The following is a 5,352-nucleotide window of genomic DNA, read 5'->3' on the forward strand; positions in this document are numbered from 1 at the left end:
CTTCTCTCCTCTCTCTTCTCTCTCTCTCTTCACTCTCCTCCTCCCTCTCTTCCTTCTCTCCTCTCTTCACTCACTCCTCTCTTCCTTCTCTCCTCTCTTCATCACTCCTCCCTCTCTCCTTCTCTCCTCTCTTCATCACTCCTCCATCTCCTTCCTTCTCTCCTCTCTTCATCACTCCTCTCTTCCTTTCTCTCCTCTTCATCCCTCCTCCCTCTCTTCCTTCTCTCCTCTCTTCATCACTCCTCTCTTCCTTCTCTCCTCTCTTCATCACTCCTCTCTTCCTTCTCTCCTCTCTTCATCACTCCTCTCTTCCTTCTCTCCTCTTCATCACTCCTCTCTTCCTTCTCTCCTCTCTTCATCACTCCCTCTCTTCCTTCTCTCCTCTCTTCATCACTCCTCTCTTCCTTCTCTCCTCTCTTCATCACTCCTCCCTCTCTTCCTTCTCTCCTCTCTTCATCACTCCTCTCTTCCTTCTCTCCTCTCTTCATCCTCCTCCCTCTCTTCCTTCTCTCCTCTCTTCATCACTCCTCTCTTCCTTCTCTCCTCTCTTCATCACTCCTCTCTTCCTTCTCTCCTCTTCATCCTCCTCTCTTCCTTCTCTCCTCTCTTCATCACTCCTCTCTTCCTTCTCTCCTCTCTTCATCACTCCTCTCTTCCTTCTCTCCTCTCTTCATCACTCCTCCCTCTCTTCCTTCTCTCCTCTCTTCATCACTCCTCTCTTCCTTCTCTCCTCTCTTCATCACTCCTCCCTCTCTTCCTTCTCTCCTCTCTTCATCACTCCTCTCTTCCTTCTCTCCTCTCTTCATCCTCTCCTCTCTTCCTTCTCTCCTCTCTTCATCACTCCTCTCTTCCTTCTCTCCTCTCTTCATCACTCCTCTCTTCTTCTCTCTCATCCCTCCTCCCTCTCTTCCTTCTCTCCTCTCTTCATCACTCCTCTCTTCCTTCTCTCCTCTCTTCATCATCCTCCTCTCTTCCTTCTCTCCTCTCTTCATCACTCCTCTCTTCCTTCTCTCCTCTCTTCATCACTCCCTCTCTTCCTTCTCTCCTCTCTTCATCACTCCCTCTCTTCCTTCTCTCCTCTCTTCATCACTCCTCTCTTCCTTCTCTCCTCTCTTCATCACTCCTCTCCTCTCTTCTTCTCTCTCTCTTCTTCATCACTCCTCTCTTCTTCTCTCCTCTCTTCATCACTCCTCTCTTCCTTCTCTCCTCTCTTCATCACTCCTCTCTTCTTCTCTCTCTCTCATCACTCTCTCTTCCTCTCTCCTCTCTTTCTCTCTCTTCTCCTCTCTTCATCACTCCTCTCTTCCTTCTCTCCTCTCTTCATCACTCCTCTCTTCCTTCTCTCCTCTCTTCATCACTCCTCTCTTCCTTCTCTCCTCTCTTCATCACTCCTCTCTTCCTTCTCTCCTCTCTTCATCACTCCTCTCTTCCTTCTCTCCTCTCTTCATCACTCCTCTCTTCCTTCTCTCCTCTCTTCATCACTCCTCTCTTCCTTCTCTCCTCTCTTCATCACTCCTCCTCTCTCCTTCTCTCCTCTCTTCATCACTCCTCTCTTCCTTCTCTCCTCTCTTCATCACTCCCTCTCTTCCTTCTCTCCTCTCTTCATCACTCCTCTCTTCCTTCTCTCCTCTCTTCATCACTCTCTCTTCCTTCTCTCCTCTCTTCATCACTCCTCTCTTCCTTCTCTCCTCTCTTCATCACTCCTCTCTTCCTTCTCTCCTCTCTTCATCACTCCTCCCTCTCTTCCTTCTCTCCTCTCTTCATCACTCCTCTCTTCCTTCTCTCCTCTCTTCATCACTCCTCCCTCTCTTCCTTCTCTCCTCTCTTCATCACTCCTCTCTTCCTTCTCTCCTCTCTTCATCACTCCTCTCTTCCTTCTCTCCTCTCTTCATCACTCCTCTCTTCCTTCTCTCCTCTCTTCATCACTCCTCCTCTCTTCCTTCTCTCCTCTCTTCATCACTCCTCTCTTCCTTCTCTCCTCTCTTCATCACTCCTCCTCTCTTCCTTCTCTCCTCTCTTCATCACTCCTCCCTCTCTTCCTTCTCTCCTCTCTTCATCACTCCTCTCTTCCTTCTCTCCTCTCTTCATCCCTCCTCCCTCTCTTCCTTCTCTCCTCTCTTCATCACTCCCTCTCTTCCTTCTCTCCTCTCTTCATCACTCCTCTCTTCCTTCTCTCCTCTCTTCATCACTCCTCCCTCTCTTCCTCTCTCTCCTCTTCATCACTCCTCTCTTCTTCTCTCTCTCTTCATCCCTCCTCCTCTCTTCCTTCTCTCCTCTCTTCATCACTCCTCTCTTCCTTCTCTCCTCTCTTCATCACTCCTCCCTCTCTTCCTTCTCTCCTCTCTTCATCACTCCTCCCTCTCTTCCTTCTCTCCTCTCTTCATCACTCCTCTCTTCCTTCTCTCCTCTCTTCATCCCTCCTCCCTCTCTTCCTTCTCTCCTCTCTTCATCACTCCTCCTCTCTCCTTCTCTCCTCTCTTCATCACTCCTCTCTTCCTTCTCTCCTCTCTTCATCACTCCTCTCTTCCTTCTCTCCTCTCTTCATCACTCCTCTCTTCCTTCTCTCCTCTCTTCATCACTCCTCCCTCTTCCTTCTCTCCTCTCTTCATCACTCCTCTCTTCCTTCTCTCCTCTCTTCATCACTCCTCTCTCTTCTCTCCTCTCTTCAGCACTCCTCTCTTCCTCTCTCCTCTCTTCATCACTCCTCTCTTCCTTCTCTCCTCTCTTCATCACTCCTCTCTTTCCTTCTCTCCTCTCTTCATCACTCCTCCCTCTCTTCCTTCTCTCCTCTCTTCATCACTCCTCTCTTCCTTCTCTCCTCTCTTCATCACTCCTCTCTTCCTTCTCTCCTCTCTTCATCACTCCTCTCTTCCTTCTCTCCTCTCTTCATCACTCCTCCTCTTCCTTCTCTCCTCTCTTCATCACTCCTCTCTTCCTTCTCTCCTCTCTTCATCCCTCCTCCCTCTCTTCCTTCTCTCCTCTCTTCATCACTCCTCTCTTCCTTCTCTCCTCTCTTCATCACTCCTCTCTTCCTTCTCTCCTCTCTTCATCACTCCTCCCTCTCTTCCTTCTCTCTCTCTTCATCACTCCTCTCTTCTTCTCTCCTCTTCATCCTCCTCCCTCTCTTCCTTCTCTCCTCTTCATCACTCCTCTCTTCCTTCTCTCCTCTCTTCATCACTCCTCCCTCTCTTCCTTCTCTCCTCTCTTCATCACTCCTCTCTTCCTTCTCTCCTCTCTTCATCACTCCTCTCTTCCTTCTCTCTCTCTTCATCCTCCTCCCTCTCTTCCTTCTCTCCTCTCTTCATCACTCCTCTCTTCCTTCTCTCCTCTCTTCATCACTCCTCCCTCTCTTCCTTCTCTCCTCTCTTCATCACTCCTCCTCTTCCTTCTCTCCTCTCTTCATCACTCCTCTCTTCCTTCTCTCCTCTCTTCATCACTCCTCCCTCTCTTCCTTCTCTCCTCTCTTCATCACTCCTCTCTTCCTTCTCTCCTCTCTTCATCCCTCCTCCCTCTCTTCCTTCTCTCCTCTCTTCATCACTCCTCTCTTCCTTCTCTCCTCTCTTCATCACTCCTCTCTTCCTTCTCTCCTCTCTTCATCACTCCTCTCCTTCTCTCCTCTCTCATCTCCTCTCTTCCTTCTCTCCTCTTCATCCCTCCTCCCTCTCTTCCTTCTCTCCTCTTCATCACTCCTCCCTCTCTTCCTTCTCTCCTCTCTTCATCACTCCTCTCTTCCTTCTCTCCTCTCTTCATCCCTCCTCCCTCTCTTCCTTCTCTCCTCTCTTCATCACTCCTCCCTCTCTTCCTTCTCTCCTCTCTTCATCACTCCTCTCTTCCTTCTCTCCCTCTTCATCCTCCTCCCTCTCTTCCTTCTCTCCTCTCTTCATCACTCCTCCCTCTCTTCCTTCTCTCCTCTTCATCACTCCTCCCTCTCTTCCTTCTCTCCTCTCTTCATCACTCCTCTCTTCCTTCTCTCCTCTCTTCATCCCTCCTCCCTCTCTTCCTTCTCTCCTCTCTTCATCACTCCTCCCTCTCTTCCTTCTCTCCTCTCTTCATCACTCCTCTCTTCCTTCTCTCCCTCTTCATCCTCCTCCCTCTCTTCCTTCTCTCCTCTCTTCATCACTCCTCTCTTCCTTCTCTCCTCTCTTCATCCCTCCTCCCTCTCTTCCTTCTCTCCTCTCTTCATCACTCCTCTCTTCCTTCTCTCCTCTCTTCATCACTCCTCTCTTCCTTCTCTCCTCTCTTCATCACTCCTCTCTTCCTTCTCTCCTCTTCATCCCTCCTCCCTCTCTTCCTTCTCTCCTCTTCATCACTCCTCTCTTCCTTCTCTCCTCTCTTCATCACTCCTCTCTTCCTTCTCTCCTCTCTTCATCACTCCTCTCTTCCTTCTCTCCTCTTCATCCTCCTCCCTCTCTCCTTCTCTCTCTCTTCATCACTCCTCTCTTCCTTCTCTCCTCTCTTCATCACTCCTCTCTTCCTTCTCTCCTCTCTTCATCACTCTCTCTCTTCCTTCTCTCCTCTCTTCATCACTCCTCCCTCTCTTCCTTCTCTCCTCTCTTCATCACTCCTCTCTTCCTTCTCTCCTCTTCATCCTCCTCCCTCTCTTCCTTCTCTCCTCTCTTCATCACTCCTCTCTTCCTTCTCTCCTCTCTTCATCCTCCTCCCTCTCTTCCTTCTCACCTCTCTTCATCACTCCTCCCTCTCTTCCTTCTCTCCTCTCTTCATCACTCCTCTCTTCCTTCTCTCCTCTCTTCATCACTCCTCCCTCTCTTCCTTCTCTCCTCTCTTCATCACTCCTCCCTCTCTTCCTTCTCTCCTCTCTTCATCACTCCTCTCTTCCTTCTCTCCTCTCTTCATCACTCCTCTCTTCCTTCTCTCCTCTCTTCATCACTCCTCTCTTCCTTCTCTCCTCTCTTCATCACTCCTCTCTTCCTTCTCTCCTCTCTTCATCACTCCTCCTCTCTTCCTTCTCTCCTCTCTTCATCACTCCTCTCTTCCTTCTCTCCTCTCTTCATCCCTCCTCCCTCTCTCTTCTCTCCTCTCTTCATCACTCCTCTCTTCCTTCTCTCCTCTCTTCATCACTCCTCCCTCTCTTCCTTCTCTCCTCTCTTCATCACTCCTCTCTTCCTTCTCTCCTCTCTTCATCACTCCTCCCTCTCTTCCTTCTCTCCTCTCTTCATCCTCCTCCCTCTCTTCCTTCTCTCCTCTCTTCATCACTCCTCTCTTCCTTCTCTCCTCTCTTCATCACTCCTCTCTTCCTTCTCTCCTCTCTTCATCACTCCTCCCTCTCTTCCTTCTCTCCTCTCTTCATCACTCCTCTCTTCCTTCTCTCCTCTCTTCATCACTCCTCCCTCT

The sequence above is a fragment of the Ochotona princeps genome, chromosome X, assembly GCF_030435755.1.
Source record: "Ochotona princeps isolate mOchPri1 chromosome X, mOchPri1.hap1, whole genome shotgun sequence".
Lineage (NCBI taxonomy): Eukaryota > Metazoa > Chordata > Mammalia > Lagomorpha > Ochotonidae > Ochotona > Ochotona princeps.